General features: G+C 38.0%; 1 pseudogene; it reads left to right on the plus strand.

The window, feature by feature from the left end:
* Window positions 1-17,424, plus strand: part of LOC140955633 (uncharacterized) — a 78,913-nt pseudogene extending 61,489 nt beyond the window's left edge.
* The last annotated feature ends 4,261 nt before the right edge of the window (window positions 17,425-21,685 follow it).

Genomic DNA, 21,685 nt, shown 5'->3' on the forward strand with positions numbered 1-21,685 from the left:
TCCCTACTGAGAATGAGATTAAAACTTGTTTAGTCACCCTAATTTTTCCATACTCATTTAACCATTAAAGCTTATATGGACAGCCTGCCTAGTGTTGTGAGCTAAGAGGGTATGATTGGAAAAGGAAAGGGTTTGAGGTATAATTATAAAATTATAATTAAGGTTCATGAGTCACCATCTAATATTATGGTTACTAGAAAACTTATGGTTTGCAAGAGTCTAGGTAAGAGACTGGTTGTGCTAAGGGAAGCCACATCATCCTTAGAGCACCTTATCTAAGATAAGCTGCATTATTGTTTGATTATTTTCTAGGTTAAATTTTTATTCGTTTGTCTTTTTGATGCGAACCTCGTGATCACGTGGTCACGCAACCCACAATCAAGATTGAGATCTGATCCCGGAAAGCCGAAATAGGTCTGATATGAGTGCGACACAATGGAAACCTGCCCCAAGGCACCAACACTATTGGAATGAGTAGAATGACGCCACGAAGCCAGTTAATCTTCGATAAGTCAGATTCAGTTCGTTCAAGAACTGAAGAATGCAAGAATCACTCTCACACGTTAAAACTGAAAAATTTAGAATAATATTCATCAAAGCTGCTGAAATTTTGGCCTCCATGAGTTTAAATAGTTCTTGAAAAGTTAACCCTAATGGACCCTTTATGTGGACTTATATGAGGTCCACTCAAAACTGGCCCAAAACCCTAAAATGAAAAGCCCATAACTTAATCCAAACAAGCCTTGGATCCTAGCTTAAAACAAAGTATGAATTACGCCCAAACAAGCCTTGGGCTGTAGCTAACAAAATAAAATAAAGCCCTTATCTCATGGCCCAAATAAGGCTGTATTGGACCCCTCTTCCACATGGATAAGATGTACTAGGATCTCCTCTTGATACTCCAATGGACCTTCCAATTCTGACTTGGTGGAAACCTTCAAAACCAATGCATTCAATGCGTCTTTCAATGTCTTTGTCTTGGACCGAGTCATTGGTCCATTTGGAACATGTAATGGGTCCTTGTTGGTGTTTCTGGGCTGGTCCGCATCATCCCCTCTCTCCTCGAAAGGATTCGACCTCGAATCAAAATCTGTGTCAAACAAAGTAAGATCAGCAACATTAAAGGTAGCACTAACACTATACTCACCTGGAAGGTCGATTTTGTATGCGTTGTCATTGATTCTCTCTAAAACCTGAAAAGGACCATCACCACGAGGCTGTAATTTTGATTTCCTTTGGTTAGGAAATCGTTCCTTATGCATGTGCACCCATACCCAATCACCGGGTTGGAAAACAACCAGTTTACGTCCCTTATTTGCTTTAGAAGCGTAAAGTCTGTTCTTTTTCTCTATTTGTAGTCGAACTCCCTCATGGAGTTCTCTCACCATCTTTGCCTTCTTTCCTAGCTGAAAACAAACTATTTAATTAAGCCCAAACATGAAAGAAAATAATAAAAATAAGTAACTTGTCATTAAATACCACCAGCCCTTCTTTCCTTGTGTCACTAGGATGAATAAGGAATCCTTATAAGAAAAGGAGTCTGAAACATTAATGAATCCTTGCCACACTAGGAGATTATATTGCAACTCATTGGATAAGAATCCTTGTGGAACTAGGAAATTCCCAAAACCAGCTCCCACATCCTTAGAGGAAAACAATCCTAATCAAATAGGAAGTCCACAAGTCAAATGGAAGTAAATAACAAAATCCGTACAGCCTCTGTTGACCAGTATTGGGGTGCCTTCCCGAACTCCGATTGACCTGCAATTTTAACCCAAGGTAGTAAGATATGTCTGGAGAGTCCACATAAAATATTAGCCCGATCCAACTGTCGGATTGAGAATTATGACTATTGCCGTAAACCTGTTGCGCTTTTTACGCCAAAATCCGAATCTAACCTTACTTGGGTCGTATCACAGGGCTGAACCGTATCAACCCCTTTCTTACCCTTAGAGATAGACTCATCATCTTTCTCACAAGGTTCAAGAATGGGTTTTTCAATAACCTTACCACTACGATGAGTGATGACTGATTTGACTTGATCCATATGTTGGCTTCCAGAACTACTCGCATTTGCATTGTATTGCCCTTTTGGATTTTGCTGTGGTTGAGATGGAAACTTACCTTTCTCTTGGAAACTGAGAGCAGATGTTAATTTTGCAAGAGCATCTTTAAAATCTATCATGCTTTGAGCAAGTTAAGTGTTGATTGTCTCCTGTTTTTCAATGAATGCATGCAATGTTTCCTCAAAATTTCTTCTAGGAGGTGGAGCATAAGGAGGTGCATATCCATGAGAATTTTGAAAATTATGGTGTGCTTGAAACGATGGCTGTGAAGTTTGTGCATTGTTGCTATCACTCTTCCAACTGAAATTTGGGTGATTTCTCCAACCAGGATTATACGTTTGGGAGTATGTGTTATGGTTGGGTCTTTGGAAACTGTTTAAAGCATGGGCTTGTTCATGGAGGCATTCCTTAAAAGAAGGCAAAGTTGGACAATCATTTGTTGAGTGTTCCTTAGTTTCACAGATTTGACACACAATGTCTTGAACAGATTTTAATTGACCACTCCTTTTCAATTCAAGTGCTTCGACTTTTCTAGCTAAAGATGCAAACTTGGCTGGAGGTCATGATCTTCCCTAAGGTTGTGCATACCTCCACTAGATGTATGAGGTTGTGATGTGCCGTGAATGATTTGAAAATCGGCAACAATGATTCTAACAAAAATGGATGAAGGATGAGTCTGGTTGTGTTGTCTTTCTTTTGGTATTTAGGCTGGATTGTAGTGATTTAAGGTAAATAAGATGGAGGATAGACTAGAATGATACTTTGATAAGTCGATCTGGACGCCACAAAGATCAATCTAGGATTTCGACGCCACACTCTTTGTGATTGAAGAGTGATAAGTCAGGTAGGGTTCTTCACAAAACGAATTTGGAAGAACAACTCTTAATTCTCTCAATTAAGTTTTCAAATCTTGGCCAAAAGTGTTTATTTCATATTCTGATACATATTTATCTTTGGAACATCCCTCCAAAGTTAGGTGAATTCAACATGACAGAAGTCAAGCCTAAAAACTAGACTTTTAATAAAGCAAGTAGACAAATTTAACTAACAAATGTTTTTTTTTTTTTGACATTTCTAAATATATGCAGACGAAATTTAAAACAGCCATAACTTTTGACACAAAAGTCCAATGCAATCATGGTTGGACAATATAGAAAGATCACGTTCTGAACTTGAATTTTACCTACATAAATCTTGTTTTCACATGCATTGGATGACTTCAAATTCGGGTTCAAATCCATCTACTGTTCTGACCATAAACAGCATCAATTCCTTCACTTGCATTATAAATCCAAATACAAGTAGCCCAGCATGAAAAGAACCATTAAGGGCTTTTCCCATCTCCAAGTTCCAATTGTAGGCAAATAAGCACCCTTGAACCAATTTCAAACTGATTGCTAATTTTTAACTCCGACACAGCTTCAATCATTGCAATTTGATTCGTCAAGGCCCGTTGTAGTTGTTTCACTCTCGCTCTTGTCATTGGACCATCTGAATCCTCTTGCATATTAGATTCAGCTTTACGAGATGGATTATAATTCCCATGATGCACATCAGGTTGAGTTTTACTTGGTGCCTCATAAGTACCTGTGGTGTCCCAATTTTGAGCATTTTCGGCTAGCAAGTCTAGGTACTCCATTGCTTCATTAGGGTCTTTATCTTCGAAAGTTACATTGCACATCAATTCAACCATTTGTCTATCTCTAAGTGTTAAACCTTCCTAAAAATGTGAAACCAATCTCCATGTTTCAAAACCATGATGAGGGCAAGTATTAAGCAAATCTTGATACCTATCCCAACATTGGTAAAATGTTACTCCTGGTTTTTGAGTGAAAGTGATGATTTGTCTTTTGAAAGAGTTTGTTCTATGAGATGGAAAAAACTTCTTTAAAAATTGTTGTTGCATTTCATCCCAAGCACGAATGGATCCTGATCTTAAATTTTATAGCCATGTTTTAGCTTTATCTTTTAATGAAAAAGGAAAAAGCTTTAATCTAATGTTGTTCATGCTACAATTTGAGTCATTATAGGTATTATAGACCTCCTCAAATTCCCTCAAATGCAAGTATGGATTTTCTAAGTCTAAGCCATGAAAAGATGGTAAAAGTTGAATAATGCCTGGCTTAAAATTAAAATGAGATGCATCAGGAGGGAAAACTATGCATGAGGGTGCACTTGTTCTTGTGGGATTCATGTGGTCTCTAAGTGTTCTCATACGGTTATTCTCATTATGAAGCGATTGATTATCTTCTTTGACCATATTTTCTGAAAATGATGAGGATACCCTACAAAGTCGACCACTTAATGTACGTGACCAAACTCTCATGCACGTGTAAGAAGAGAATAAAAGGAAAAAAATAAAATAGAAGAAGAAGAAACAAAACAAAACAAAGAAAACAAAAGTTAGATAAAATGAGAAGTGAAAAGAGAAAATAAATTAAATATTATAATTTATACAAGAATTTACCTCCCCGGCAACAGCGCCAAAAACTTGACACGACTAAAAGCTTGATGTCTTCTCCCAAGTGCAGGAGTGTCGAAGTAATAAATAACCCGGCAAGACCGGGGTCGAACCACAGAGAGGTTAATTGTATAAATTATAAATAACAACACAACAATAACAATAATAACGATAATAATAACAATATTAGTACTAGTAATAGTAATAATAATAATAATAATACTCAATACGTGGCGTTGTTATACCTGAGAATGATCTAAAAGATCAGGTCACAGGTTTCCAGCCTATATACTGAGTTTATGAACAGATAACAACAACAACAACAACAACAACAACAACAATAATAAAGAAGAGAAGGAAGAAATTAATGAGAACTTTGAGTTGAAAGATTAATGTAAGGATTAAAATAATGATAAAAACAAATGTCAAGGTTAGAGGATCCACTAATAGTACTTCAAACAAGTATAGTATAAACTCTTATTACTCAATTGGAAACCACGCTTAAAGGAGGTTCCAATCAGATTATAAATTGTTAACATGATTACATTAGTTATCTTACTCGAATCAAGCTAATACTTGTAAATGTTGGCAGACATTCATGATTATAACTTATGTTAACAACAAATCAAGTTCCTTTCATAGCTCAGGTGTCGGTTATACCATACAGTATGGGTGATGTGCCGTGAATGATTTGAAAATCAGCAACAATGATTCTAACAAAAATGGATGAAGGATGGGTCTGGTTGTGTTGTCTTTCTTTTGGTATTTAGGCTGGATTGTAGTGATTTAAGGTAAATAAGATGAAGGATAGACTAGAATGATACTTTGATAAGTCGATCTGGACGCCACAAAGATCAATCTAGGATTTCGACGCCACACTCTTTGTGATTGAAGAGTGATACGTCAGGTAGGGTTCTTTACAAAACGAATTTGGAAGAACAACTCTTAATTCTCTCAATTAAGTTTTCAAATCTTGGCCAAAAGTGTTTATTTCATATTCTGATACATATTTATCTTTGGAACATCCCTCCAAAGTTAGGTGAATTCAACATGACAGAAGTCAAGCCTAAAAACTAGACTTTTAATAAAGCAAGTAGACAAATTTAACTAACACGTTTTTTTTTACATTTCTAAAACATATGCAGACGAAATTTAAAATAGCCATAACTTTTGACACAAAAGTCCAATGCAATCATGGTTGGACAATATAGAAAGATCACGTTCTGAACTTGAATTTTACCTACATAAATCTTGTTTTCACATGCATTGGATGACTTCAAATTCGGGTTCAAATCCATCTACTGTTCTGACCGTAAACAGCATCAATTCCTTCACTTGCATTATCAATCCAAATACAAGTAGCCCAGCATGAAAAGAACCATTAAGGGCTTTTCCCATCTCCAAGTTCCAATTGTAGGCAAATAAGCACCCTTGAACCAATTTCAAACTGATTGCTAATTTTTAACTCCGACGTAGCTTCAATCATTGCAATTTGATTCGTCAAGGCCCGTTATAGTTGTTTCGCTCTCGCTCTTGTCATTAGACCATCTGAATCCTCTTGCATGTTAGATTCAGCTTTACGAGATGGATTATAATTCCCATGATGCACATCAATGAGCTATGAAAGTACCAAGTATTTGTTGTACCAAGTGTTATACAACATAAATCTAGATTAACCATTTAACAAGCAAAGTATTAAAAGTGAACAAGATAACAAATATAAAACATGTTAGTATCCAACGTTAAGGTCCATGTTAAGTTTATATTATACTTATTCTTACACCATTAGTGTACCCTTTTCACCTTGACATAATTAACTTAGCTAAACATAATGAATGAAAGAAACATAAATGAACAACATAAGAACATAAATGAGAAAGAAGTTAACTAAGTAAAGGAAAGGAAATGAAGTGCATAAACTTGATATTAATGAAAGCAAAACATAAGCAATACAAAGAGAGAAAGCAAGAGCATGATCTTGATCTGGAAACCAAGATGCCTCAATACATGGTAAGTGCCTCCTTTTATAGGCCAAAATTTGGAACTATTGATTTGTTAATTAATTGATGAGTGGGTGGCCACATCTTGACTTGGTGACAATCCTTATCTTCTTGTCTGAACAAGACGTCATTGCTAACATCATAATTTTCCCAAAATCCTCAGGAATGTTCTAGGAAATTGTCTCAGCTTTCCAACAAAAAAAAGATGAGGTCATTTGGACTTCTAGAACTCAAGATATGGGCTGAACCCTAAATAGTGTCTGGGCTGCAGGACAGCTTCAGACTTCTTCGTTGTTCCTTCAGTTTGGACTTCAAAACTTGATTATGGGTTGTATGATCACGTGATTCGCATCAGGTACATTTGTGAGAGTATGCCATGCGCACTACCAGTGCTGCTTGTGCCTAAAAGGGATGGAACATGGAGGATGTGTGTTGATTGTTGAACCAATAACAACATAACAGTAAAGTATAAAGACATCCCATTCCCAGGCTTGGTGACATGTTGATGAGTTACATGGATCCTGTATTTTCTCTAAAATTGACTTGAAAAGTGGGTACCATTATATTAGGATGAAAGAACCATGAGTGGAAAACAACATTTAAAACTACACCTAGTCAGTTTATGTGTTAAATGAACCATGTGTTGCATGCAATATATATAAGTTTGTGGTTATGTATTTTGATGTATTCTGATCTATAGCAAGCACTTAACTAAGCATCTTGATCATTTGTGTAAAGTATTTAATGTGTTGCGTTGTGAGAAATTGTATGCTAATCTTAAATGGTGTTTCTTGGATATGTCGAAACTGCGCAAGGAATCGAGAAATTATTCTCTGTACTTGTTTTTATCTGTACCTGACTTTACAAAATCATTTGAAATAGAATGTTTGCATGACATTCCTAAGAGTTTAGTTTCTAATCATGATGTTAAGTTTTTTTGCTGCTTTTGAAAAACTTTATGATGCGAATCTCGTGATCACGTGGTCACGCAACCCACACGCAAAGACATCAATTCCCAGAAAGCCAAGTAAATCAGGTTTGATAGGAGTGTGACACAAAGATAACTTGTACCTAGGCACCAGCACTATTGGAAACGGAGACCCCCACCCAATGAATATTGATTCGCGAACGAGAAGTATAAGGATGACGCCACGAAGACAATTGTTCTTCGATAAGTTGTTTTTAGTTCTTTAGAGAACCATGGAAGAGAGATTATCTCACCAACACACACACACACACACACACACACACAAAGTGCGGCAAACAAGAAATTTTATTAATATGAATTGTCTTTTCTTACATGTCTGGTTATGCCCTTATTTATAGTGACTGCAAACTAAAATAAACCCCTTATGTGGACTTATATGATGCCCACTTACAATTAAACCTAAATAATATAAATAAACCCTAAACTTAGAAGAAAATAACAATAAAATAAATAAATCTAAATTTAATATCCTAAATATGATAGGATCAGATTTGTAGCCCTTTAGAAGTCCTATATAAGCTAGGAGAATCAAATCTTAAGGTAGAATTAGTTATGAAATCTTCTTTCCTTTTTGTAGCTAGGATGAATAAGGAATCCTTGTAAGAAAAGGATTCTGAAACATTTATGAATCCTTGCCACACTTGGAAACTATGTTGCAGCCCATTAAAGATCTTTGTAGAATTAGGAGATTCCCAAAATAAGCTGCCGCATCCTTTTAGGAAAAGAATCCTAGCCAAATAGAAAGTCCACAAGTCAAAAGGAAGTAAATAACAAAACCCGTAAAGCCTCTGTTGACCCGTGTTTGGATGCCTTGTTAAAATCCGATTGACATGATATTTTAACCCAAGGTATGAAAACATGTTAGGAGCCTCCACGTAAAATTTCAGCCCGATCCAATTGTAGGATTAAGAATTATGACTATTTCCGTAAAATCCGAATTTGACCTTTCCTGGATCTTATCACTTTGTCGGGAAAGTTGGGAACAAAGCTTTTATTTTTAACAATTTGTCATTCATACAGATGGACAAATTGAGGTGGTGAATAAGACTTTATCACAATTGTTACGTGTTGTAATTCAAAAGAAACTGAAAAGTTAGGGAGAAAGGGTAAGTTTTCTCTTTAAACTGAAATGTTTTGCTTTTTACTAAGTTTGCTTGTAATAGAGTGTGCATTTGAATTACCACTGACTTTTCTCTTTTTGAAATTGTTTATGGTTTTAATACTCTTACTCCTATGGACTTAATTCCTTATCCTATTAAAGAAAGAGTAAGTTTAGATGGTGAAAAGAAGGCAAAAATGGTCCAACAAATGGATTAGAAGGTATGGTTTTGGATTGAGAAGACGATGCGAACCTCATGATCACGTGGTCATGCAACCCACAATCAAGATTGAGATCTGACCCTGGAAACCTGAAATAGGTCTGATATGAGTGTGACACAATGTAAACCTACCCCAAGGCACCAACCCTATTGGAATGAGTAGAATGACGCTACGAAGCCAGTTGATTTTTGATAAGTTAGATTCAGTTCGTTCAAGAACTGAAGAATGCAAGAATTACTCTCACACGTTAAAACTAAAAAATTCAGAAGTAATAATCATCAAAGCTGCTGAAAATTTGGTTACATGTGTTTAAATATTTCTTAAAAGTAACCCTAATGGATCTACCCTTGTGGGCTGAACTGAGCCCAAACAAAACTGACCCAAAAACCCTAAACTCAAAAGCCATAACCTAATCCAAACAAGCCTTGGACCCTAGCTCAAACCAAAGTTTTAATTAAGCCCAAACATGAAAGAAAATAATAAAAATAATAACTAATTTGTCATTAAATACCACCAACCCTTCTTTCCTTGTGTAGTTAGGATGAATAAGGAATCCTTATAAGAAAAGGATTCTGAAACTTAATGAGTCCTTACCATACTTGTAGATTATATTGCAACTCATTAAAGATCCTTATGGAACTAGGAAATTTCCAAAACCAGCTGCCACATCCTTGTAGGAAAAGAATCCTAACCAAATAGAAAGTCCACAAGTCAAATGGAAGTAAATAACAAAATTTGTACAGCCTCTGTTTACCAGTATTGCAGTGCCTTCGCGAACTCAGAACTTCTTTGTTGCACTTGTTGAGTGTTGGTGGGATAATCTCCCTTCCTTGGTTCTTTAAAGAACTGAAAATGACTTATCGAAAAACAACTGGCTTCATGGCATCATCCTTATACTTCTCATTCGCGAATCAATATTCGTTGGGTTGGGGTTTCCATTTTCAATAGTGTTAGTGCCTAGGTACAAGTTATCTTTGTGTCACACTTCTATCAAACCTGATTTACTTGGCTTTCCAAGAATTGATGTCTTTGCGTGTGGGTTGCTTGACCACGTGATCATGAGGTTCGTTTCAGAAGAAGAACAAGTTGTATGCTGCTCAAGCCAATAAAGGGCGTAAACAGGTTGTTTTCCAACTATTTGATTGGATTTGGGGGCACATGCATAAAAATCGATCTCATAACCAAAGAAAATCAAAATTACAGCCTCGTGGTAATGGTCCATTTTAGGTTTTAAAGAGGATCTGATGCGAACCTCGTGATCACACAACAGTTGGTATCAGAGCTAGGCTCCAAAACAAGGTCATATCTGATGCGAACCTCGTGATCACGTGGTCACGCAACCAAGATTTGTGTTTCTGCTGCAAAAATTGAATGATCCTTCAAATTTCAACTAATCACTCTTTTCTCTATTTCTTTCTGATTTTTTTTTCTTTTTAACAAACTGATATGATTAGAGACAGTAACAAGATGAAATATAAACTTTTTTTTTTTTTTTGCTTAGATGACACAGACACGAAGAACAAGAAGATGGATGCAAACACTGAAAAACTTAAGGGACACTAAAAAAAAACGAAAATAACAGAATGATATGACCTTGTTTCGGAGCCTAGCTCTGATACCAACTGATGCGAACCTCGTGATCACGTGGTCACGCAACCCACAATCAAGATTGAGATCTGATCCCGGAAAGCCGAAATAGGTCTGATATGAGTGCGACACAATGGAAACCTGCCCCAAGGCACCAACACTATTGGAATGAGTAGAATGACGCCACGTAGCCAGTTAATCTTCGATAAGTCAGATTCAGTTCGTTCAAGAATTGAAGAATGCAAGAATCACTCTCACACGTTAAAACTGAAAAATTCAAAATAATAATCATCAAAGCTGCCGAAATTGTGGCTTACATGAGTTTAAATAGTTCTTGAAAAATTAACCCTAATGGACCTCTTATGTGGACTTATATGAGGTCCACTCAAAACTGGCCCAAAACCCTAAACTAAAAAGCCCATAACCTGATCCAAACAAGCCTTGGATCCTAGCTGAAAACAAACTATTAATTAAGCCCAAACATGAAAGAAAATAATAAAAATAAGTAACTTGTCATTAAATACCACCAGCCCTTCTTTTCTCGTGTAGCTAGGATGAATAAGGAATCCTTATAAGAAAAGGATTCTGAAACATTAATGAATCCTTGCCACACTAGGAGATTATATTGCAACTCATTAAAGATCCTTGTGGAACTAGAAAATTCCCAAAACCAGCTCCCACATCCTTGGAGGAAAAGAATCCTAATCAAATAGGAAGTCCACAAGTCAAATGGAAGTAAATAACAAAATCCGTACAGCCTCTGTTGACCAGTATTGGGGTGCCGTCCCGAACTCCGATTGCCTGCCATTTTAACTCAAGGTAGTAAGATATGTCTGGAGAGTCCGCATAAAATATTAGCCCGATCCAACGGTCGGATTGAGAATTATGATTGTTGCCGTAAACCTGGACTGTTGCGTTTTTTACGCCAAAATCTGAATCTGACCTTACTTGGGTCGTATCACAGGGTTGAACCGTATCAATATCATTCTGTTATTTTTTTCTTTAGCATTCCCTTAAGTTTTTTAGTGTTTGCGTCCATCTTCTTGTTCTTCGAGTTTGCATCATCTAAGCAAAAAAAAAAATATATATTTCATTTGGTTACTGTCTCTAATCATATCAGTTTATTAAAAAGAAAAAAAAAATAGAAAGAAATAGAGAAAAGAGTTATTAGATGAAATTTGAAGGATCATTCAATTTTTACCGTAGAAACACAAATCTTGGTGAACCATAAGCAAACCATCTCGGAATCAATTTAAACTTCATATTCAGTCTATTGGGGGTGGGATCGCATGATATATCAAAGTTGGACTTATTCTGATATTATTTACTTCAGGTATGAATTCGAGTTTCAATTCTGCCGTAGAAACACTACTCTTAGTGAACCCTAGGTAAAACACCTTGGAATCTATTGAAACTTCATATTCCAAGTATTGGGTATGCGATCGCACCACATATTAAATTTAGGATTATTTTGATATCCGTTTCTGGAGGTTTTAATTGGAGGTTCAATTCTGCCACAAACTGATCATACAAGGGGTTTGGGTACCTAGACATAAGAGAACAACCTATAAATTGATTTTTGGTGTTTTCATAGTATTCTATTACTAAATATTGAATTTGAGGTCATTTGGAGATTGTTTGGTCTGGGTTTCAATTCTGTTACGTACATATTGCGTAATAGGATAGATTTGCGTCAAGTTTGAGAACATGATCTATACTGTTTAGATTTGTTTGAATCTTTTAATTTCTCTTATATTTGGGTTATCTAGAAGTCAAGTAATTGTTTTCACTAAAATTCGCTTTTGTTTTAATTTGTGTCCTCATTTCGTCCGCAATTTGCATGAATTTGCATTGCTACTCGCAAAATCATAATCGTAGTTTTATTTTGCTTTGTTTTCAGTATATTTTTTTTATTCTTGAGTCTCAAAATTATAATTAGAGTGTGCAGCGAAAGCTACTGACTTTGATTTGCTGATTTCAGTTCCTAAAGAACCAAAAGAAAGCAAGTTGTGAGGTAAAAGGCGTAGAGAGCTTAATAGAGTGAAAAACCTTGATTTGTGTTTTGTGTGATACATGAGAGGTGTGAGGATATTTTTGTGCTACTAACCAGATTTTGCAGATTCAAAGAATGTCTGAAAACAACGAATCAGCGACTTATATCTGAAGCTCCAAGGTCTGAATCAAGGTTATAAGACAGTAGATGAATATCACAAAGAGATGGAGATAGCAATGATTCGGGCTAATGTTGTTGAGGATAGAGAAGCCACCATGGCTAGATTTCTTAATGGGTTGAATCGGGACATTGCTAATGTGGTTGAGCTACAGCACTATGTGGAGTTAGAGGACATGGTTCACATGGTGACGAAGGTGGAGAGACAACTTAGGAGGGGGCATGCTCGGCCAACGTTTAATTCGGGTTCGTCATCATCTTGGAAGCCAAATCTAAAGAGAGAGGGCACTGTCCGCCCAAGATCCTTTGGTCCTTCTAGAACTGAACCACCAAAGGCTAAAGTTGATGTCCCTACTGATGCCAAAGGTAAATCTGAAACTCAACCTAAACGTACTCGTGATGTTAAATGTTTCAGGTGTCAGGGACATGGACATTATGCTTCAAAGTGTCCAAACAAGAGAATCATGATGATTAGAGATAATGGTGATGTGGAATCTGAAAGTGACAGTTCTGATTGTGAAGGCATGCCACCATTGGAGGATAGTTATGGGGATGAGTTAGCATTACCGGTTGAGGAGTCCTTGGTTATAAGGCGAACACTTCAGGTTCAAGTCAAAGAAGATGATACTAATGAAGCCTTGAAGTATCTTAAGGGGCAAAACAAGTTGAATCGAAGACATGCTAAATGGGTGGAGTTCATGGAGTCATTTCCTTATGTCATAAAGTACAAGAAAGGGCAAGTTAATGTGGTTGCTGATGCTCTTTCTAGGAGGTATGCACTGATCTCTATGTTGAATGCAAGGCTGATGGGTTTTGAACAGGTGAAGGATCAGTATGCCAATGATTCCTACTTTGCTAATGTGGTTGCCGAATGTGCAAAGGGAGCTTGTGATGGGTTCTTCATGCATGAAGGTTACTTGTTCAAAATGGGCAGAATGTGTATTCCTTCAGGTTCGTTACGGGAGTTGCTTGTGCGAGAGGCTCGTAGTGGTGGTCTTAGTGGTCATTTTGGGGAGAAGAAGACTTATGAGCTGCTGAAAGAACATTTTTTTTGGCCCAATATGTTACGGGATGTACACAAGGTGATTGAAAGATGTGCTATTTGCAAGAGAGCTAAAGGTAAAGAGAATGCGTATGGACTCTATATGCCACTGCCTATTCCAGAGCAACCATGGATGGACATTAGCATGGACTTTGTACTTGGACTACCGAGAACACAACGTGGGAAGGATTCAATAATGGTGGTGGTTGATCGATTCTCCAAAATGTCCCATTTCATTCCTTGTGCGAAAACTGACGATGCAGTACATGTTGCTGATTTGTTCTTTCAAGAGATTGTTCGTTTGCATGGAATTCCTAAAAGCATTGTCTCTGATCGTGATACAAAGTTCTTAAGCCACTTTTGGAAGACTCTTTGGAGGAAACTTGGAACAAAGTTACTTTTTCAGTACGGCATGTCATCCACAAACTGATGGACAAACTGAGGTAGTAAACCGAACTTTATCTTCTTTGTTACGAGCTGTTATACATAAGAATTTGAAGAGTTGGGATACTTGTTTGCCGATTGTGGAGTTTGCATATAATCGTAGTGTGCATGGGGCTACAAAATTTTCACCATTTGAGGTTGTCTATGGCTTTAATCCTTGTGTTCCTATTGATCTTGTTCATATTCCAATTGATGAGAGGACATCTATGGATGGAATTAGAAAGGCAGAATTGATGAAGAAACTACATGAGCAGGTTCGACTACATATTGAGGAGAAAACAACAAAGTATGCTAAACAAGCTAACAAGGGGCGAAAGATGGTCAGGTTTGAACCTGGAGATCTTGTTTGGATTCATATTAGCAAGGGCAGATTTCCAAGCAAACGTAAGTCCAAGTTGATGCCAAGAGCTGAACGGTCCATTTCGTATTATAGAGAAGGTGAATGACAATGCGTATAAGGTAGATCTTCCTGGTGATTACAACGTATCAGCTACTTTTAATGTGAAAGACTTATCTCCGTACTTGGATGATGATGACGATTCTGATTTGAGGACAAATCATTTTCAACCCGGGGCTGATGATGTGCATCATGGGAATTATAATCCATCTCGTAAAGCTGAATCTAATATGCAAGAGGATTCAGATGGTCCAATGACAAGAGCGAGAGCGAAACAACTACAACGGGCCTTGACGAATCAAATTGCAATGATTGAAGCTGCGTCGGAGTTAAAATTAGCAATCAGTGTGAAATTGGTTCAAGGGTGCTTATTTGCCTACAATTGGAACTTGGAGATGGGAAAAGCCCTTAATGGTTCTTTTCATGCTGGGCTACTTGTATTTGGATTGATAATGCAAGTGAAGGAATTGATGCTATTTACGGTCAGAACAGTAGATGGATTTGAACCCGAATTTGAAGCCATCCAATGCATGTGAAAACAAGATTTATGTAGGTACAATTCAAGTTCAGAACGTGATCTTTCTATATTGTCCAACCATGAGTGCATTGGACTTTTGTGTCAAAAGTTATGGCTGTTTTAAATTTCGTCTGCATATGTTTTAGAAATGTCAACAAAAAACGTGTGTTAGTTAAATTTGTCTACTTGCTTTATTAAAAGTCTAGTTTTTAGGCTTGACTTCTGTCATGTTGAATTCACCTAACTTTGGAGGGATGTTCCAAAGATAAATATGTATTAGAATATGAAATAAACACTTTTAGCCAAGATTTGAAAAACTTAATTCAGAGAATTAAGAGCTGTTCTTCCAAATTCGTTTTGTGAAGAACCCTACCTGACTTATCACTCTTCAATCACAAAGAGTGTGGCGTCGAAATCCTAGATTGATCTTTGTGGCGTCCAGATCGACTTATCAAAGTATCATTCTAGTCTATCCTCCATCTTATTTACCTTAAATCACTACAATCCAGCCTAAATACTAAAAGAAAAACAACACAACCAGACCCATCCTTCATCCATTTTTCATTAGAATCATTGTTGCCGATTTTCAAATCATTCACGGCTCATCATCTGGTATCAGAGCCTAGTTGTGATCTAAGACAGGAGCCAAAAACAACAACAACAACAACAACAAGAAAGGTTTGCTGGAATTGAGGTTGACAGACTTAACTATGGCTGGAGATAAAGAAGATTTGCCAAGAGGGTTAAGTTTGGAACAGGCACAGGTCATGGGCTTACAACGATCTCATGCTGAGATTCGGGATGAGATGACTGGAATTCGTGAACAGTTGAATACCCTTATGCAAAGGATGCAAAGAAATAATTTGCAACCCCAACCAAGGCAAGCACTTAGGGTGCCACGAAATGATATTATAGAAGATGACGAAGATCCAAATGGGATGATGAGGCTGATGATAGGGTCAGACCAAGAAGGCAGAATTATAATCCTCCTAATGGTCTCAAACTTAAGATTCCACCGTTTAGAGGAAGTAGTTCACCTGAGGAATACTTGGAGTGGATTCAGAAGGTTGAAAAGGTGTTTGAATGGTATGAATATTCTGAAGAAAGGAAGTGCAAGGTGGCAGCACTTGAGTTTACAGATTATGCTCTTTTATGGTGGGAAAACGTAAAGATTCAGAGGAGAAGGGATGGAGAGGAGGAGATTACAACATGGGCAACTATGAAAAGAGTGATGAAGAAGAGATTTGTTCCTGATTACTATAAACAGGAGCTATACATCAGACTTCGGACTTTGCGACAGGGATCTTTGACTGTGGAAGAGTATGTGAAAGAGTTTGAATTGCTGCAGATTCGATGTGAATTGATGGAACCTCAAGAGCAAACAATAGCTAGATTTCTTGGAGGGTTGAGGAAGGATATAGCTAATGTTGTTGAGTTACAACCGTACATCTTCCTTGAGGAAGTTATAAAGCTTGCAACCCGAGTAGAGAGGCAGCAGAGACGAGGAGGTGTCCGAGCTAGTGTAACTACGTCAAGCGCGACAAGGGCTGTTTCTACGCCTACACGAACATGGAGCACGCATAAACGAGATGAGAAGGTGGAGTTTAGCAAGGGGAATACCAGTTCTGATTCTTTGAAGGGAAAGGAGAAGGTGACAGAACCTCAACACCCTAGGAGGTCTCGGGACATCAAGTGCTTCAAGTGCTTGGGACATGGGCATATTGCTTCGGAATGTCCAAATAAAAGGGTGATGATTTTGCATGGGGATCATGGAGAGCTGATCAGTGGAGATGAGGTTGAAACTGAAGACGAAGATCAGGTACAAGTGGCTGAACAAGAAGAGGATTTCGAACCAGTGAAGGGAGATTTGTTGGTTGTTCAACGGGTTCTGAATGCACAAATTGATGTTAGTGATGAGCAACGCGAGAACATCTTTCATACTCGATGTCAGATTCGAGATAAGGTGTGCGGGATGAACATCTTTAAAATGAATGCTACATCCATTTCCTTTATCCCTAAAGTTGCTAATCCTACGAGGTTGACAGATTTTCGTCCTATATCTTGCTGCAATACAGTATACAAATGCATCGCGAAGATTCTAGCTGGGAGAATGAAAGTTGTTTTGCCGTCCTTAGTAGGTCCGTATCAGACAGCTTTTATCTCTGGACGGAGAATCAGCGACAATATTCTTTTGTCTCAGGAGCTAATGAAAGGCTATCATAAATCTACGGGTCCGGCTCGTTGTGCTATGAAAGTAGATCTGATGAAGGCTTATGACTCGGTTCGGTGGGATTTCGTTGATGCTACGTTAATAAAAATGGGATTCCCTAGAACAGTGGTTGATTGGATCATGGTGTGTGTTACATCGTGTCAATTCTCAATCAACGTCAACGGTGAACTTGCAGGTTACTTTCATGGGGGTAGAGGGCTGAGACAAGGTGATCCATTATCTCCATATTTGTTTGTCCTTTGCATGGAAATCCTGTCAGGGCTGTTCTGCAATATGAGTGCCAATCAAAACTTCAAGTTCCACTGGAGATGCAAGAAGGACAGAATTTCTCATCTTTGCTTTGCCGACGACTTGATGATATTCAGCAAAGGGGATGTACATTCAGTTCGTATGATAAAAAATGCACTCATAGAGTTTCAAGATCTATCAGGTCTATATCCAAATCCAAACAAAAGTGACATCTTCTTGAGCGGTGTTTTAGGTGCTCAGAGGGAACAGATTATCAGTATTCTTGGGTTTAGAGAGGGGGAGCTTCCTATGAAATATTTGGGAGTGCCTCTTATCTCGTCCAGACTAAAGGCTGTTGATTGTAAGGGCCTCGTGGATCGAATTACCGCTAAAGTACGACATTGGACTTGCAGAACACTCTCTTTCGCAGGGCGAGTACAACTGATTAACTCAGTTTTATTCTCCATCCAGGTCTATTGGGCATCTCTATTCCTATTACCTGGGCAAGTAGTGAAAAACGTTGAGCAAATTATGAGATCCTTTCTTTGGTCAGGTTCAGATATGAGCACTACTAGGGCTAAAGTGGCTTGGGATCAGGTATGTCTTCCAAGAAAGGAGGGGGGGCTAGGCATAAAAAGGATAACAGAATGGAACAAGATTGCCTTGTTGAAACACATTTGGAACCTGTGCAATGACTCGGATGGCTCAATCTGGTCTACTTGGATCAGATCCAATCTCTTGCGAGGTAGGAGTTTCTGGACAATCAAGGCGCCAGGAAGCTGCTCTTGGGCTTGGGGAAAGATTCTAAAGCTCAGATCCTTAGCATGGCCGAAGGTGAAGCACATTATCGGAGATGGAATGACAACCTCTCTATGGTTTGACAATTGGCATCCTCACAGCCCGCTCGCTGATACTTACGGTGAACGATTCATCTATGATTCAGGTATGGAGCACAACGCGAGAGTGAACGTGCTGATTAATAACTTAGAATGGAGAATTCCTATCACTCATGCTATTGGCTGGCACCCCATTATAGAAGCTATTCCTTCCACATCTACTCCTAAGGGGCAAAAGGATGAGATTGTTTGGTTGGATTCGCCAAATCAGAGTTTCTCGGTCAAAGTAGCTTGGGAACAACTAAGAATTCATCATCAGATGGTTGATTGGCATGACATCGTGTGGTTCAAGAATGTTGTCCCAAGACATGCATTTCTTCTTTGGGTGGCTATACAACGGAAACTCTCAACGCAGGATAGACTTCATCGGTTTTGGTTATTCATGGTCCCAATAGGTGCTCACTTTGTCTCCGCAATAATGAAGATCACAACCACTTGTTCTTTGAATGCTCCTTTACGAAAGCATTATGGTGGAATGTTTGTGACAGATGCGACATCCCAAGAATGACAAAAAGCTTGGATGAATGGATTCGATTGGCCACTGTCTCTTGGCATGGCAAAAGTTTCGTCAACTTTTCTCGTAAACTGGGGTTTCGCAGCTACAGTGTATTGTATCTGGCAAGAACGGAACGCAAGGATCTTTGCAGATGTGTCCTAAAGCTTCGAATTTGGTTTTTTGATCAAATCGAATGTATCAATTCGCGATAAACTTGTTTTGATGAGGAATGTTCAACGAACAGATGAAAACATAAGGATCCAAAGACTTTGGAGAGTCAATAACATGGACTCTTAATTTGATGTTTAGCTGGTTGTTTTTGTACCCCTAGCATATCTAGTTGGTCTAAGTTTTTGTTTTGTTATGTGGCTAGCCTGTAGCCATTTGTTGGTTTTCGTTTCTGTTCACATTGTAAATCTTGGGTATGCCCATTATATTCTTTGTATCATTTTCTTTTAATACATAAGTCAGCTTACCAAAAAAAAGTTGCACTAATGTTGCGTCAACTACCTTGGTGGAGAAATTGGGTTTAAATACCCTTCCACATCCCAGACCCTATAGTTTGCGATGGCTGAATGAGAATGGGGAGATTCGGGTGACAAAGCAAGTTAGTGTACCTTTTTCCATTAAAACCTATCACGACGAGGTTTTATGTGACGTTGCAGCCAATGTTCAGCTAGCCATTTGTTGCTGGTCGTCCATCGGCAGTTTGATAAGGATGTGACCTACAATGGACGAAAGAACACTTATTCTTTTATGCTGAATGGAAAGAAGGTGAACTTGTTACCACTGAGTTCTCAACAAGTTAGAGAGGATCAGTTACGAAGCCAACAAAAGGAGGTGACATCACGAAAGGGGCTGTTGTTAGCCAAAAAAAGGAGACATCAAACAAGCATTAGCCACAACAGGGCTTGTTTTCATGGTCTGGGCAAAGCAACTACTACAGTAGAAGGATTGGACTTACCAAGACAGATTAAGGAATTACTTGAAGAATTTAAAGATGTGTTTCCAGATGAATTACCTAAAGGATTACCACCTATTCGTGGTATTGAGCATCAAATTGATTTGGTGCCGGGAGCTTCACTTCCTAATAGACCAGCATACAGATGTAATCCAGAGGAAGCGAAAGAGATTCAAAGGCAGGTCGGTGAGCTTTAGAGAAGGGCTATGTGCGAGAATCACTTAGTCCATGTTCCGTACCTACTTTGCTTGTACCGAAGAAGGATGGTACCATGAGGATGTGCATGGACAGCCGAGCTATCAACAAAATAACAGTTAAGTATCGATTTCCTATACCCAGACTTGATGATTTGCTTGATGAGTTGGCATGGTGCTGCATTGTTTTCTAAAGTCGATTTGAAATGAGTGGCTATCACCAAATTAGAATGAAAGAGGGAGATGAATGGAAAACAGCATTTAAAACTAAACAGGGATTATATGAATGGATGGTTTATGCCGTTTGGGTTATCTAATGCGCCTAGTACATTTTATGAGGCTTATGAATCATGTTTTGACGGAAGTATATTGGGCTGTTTGTTGTAGTATATTTTGACGACATCCTGGTGTATAGCAAAGAGCTTTGACGATCAATGTGAAGCATCTTAGAGTTGTGTTTGAGACTTTGCAAGATTCTAAGTTGTATGGGAAGCTCACAAAGTGTTACTTCTGTAAAGAAAGTGTCGTGTTTTCTTGGATATATTATCTCTAGCAGGGGGAGTTAGAGTTGATGAGGAGAAAATTGAGGCAATTCGAGACTGGCCAAAACCTGCTAGTATCACTGATGTGAGGAGTTTTCCATGGTTTAGCTTCTTTCTACAGGCGATTTGTGAAAGACTTCAGCTCTATTGTTGCTCCTATGACAGAATGCTTGAAAAAAAGGAAGGAGTTTAGATGGAGTGAAGATGCCCAGAAAGTGATGTGCATCATGGGAATTATAATCCATCTCGTAAAGCTGAATCTAATATGCAAGAGGATTCAGATGGTCCAATGACAAGAGCGAGAGTGAAACAACTACAACGGGCCCCTTGACGAATCAAATTGCAATGATTGAAGCTGCGTCGGAGTTAAAAATTAGCAATCAGTTTGAAAATTGTTCAAGGGTGCCCTTATTTGCCTACAGTTGGAACTTGGAGATGGGAAAAGCCCTTAATGGTTCTTTTCATGGGCTGGGGATACTTGTATTTGGATTGATAATGCAAGTGAAGGAACTGATGATCAGGTTTTATGGTCAGACAGTAGATGGATTTGAACCGAATTTGAAGTCATCCAATGCATGTGAAAAGAAGATTTATGTAGGTAAAATTCAAGTTTCAGAACGTGAATCTTTCTATATTGTCCAACCATGATTGCATTAGACTTTTAATGTCAAAAGTTATGGCTGTTTTTAAATTTCGTCTGCATATGTTTTAGAAATGTTCAAAAAAAACGTCTGTTAGTTAAAATTTGTCTACTTGCTTTATTAAAAGTCTAGTTTTTAGGCTTTGACTTCTGTCATGTTGAATTCACCTAACTTTGGAGGGATGTTCCAAAGATAAATATGTATCAGAATATGAAAATAAGGACTTTTGGCCAAGATTTGAAAAACTTAATTCAAGAGAATTAAGAGTTGTCTTCCAAATTCGTTTTGTGAAGAACCATACTGACTTATCACTCTTCAATCACAAAGAGTGTGGCGTCGAAATCCTAGATTGATCTTTGTGGGCGTCCAGATCGACTTATCAAAGTATCATTCTAGTCTAATCCTCCATCTTATTTACCTTAAATCACTACAATCCAGCTAAATACCAAAAGAAAAGACAAACACAACCAAACCCTATCCTTCATCCATTTTCGTTAGAATCATT

This window comes from Populus alba, chromosome 5, assembly GCF_005239225.2.
Source record: "Populus alba chromosome 5, ASM523922v2, whole genome shotgun sequence".
Taxonomy (NCBI): Eukaryota; Viridiplantae; Streptophyta; class Magnoliopsida; order Malpighiales; family Salicaceae; genus Populus; species Populus alba.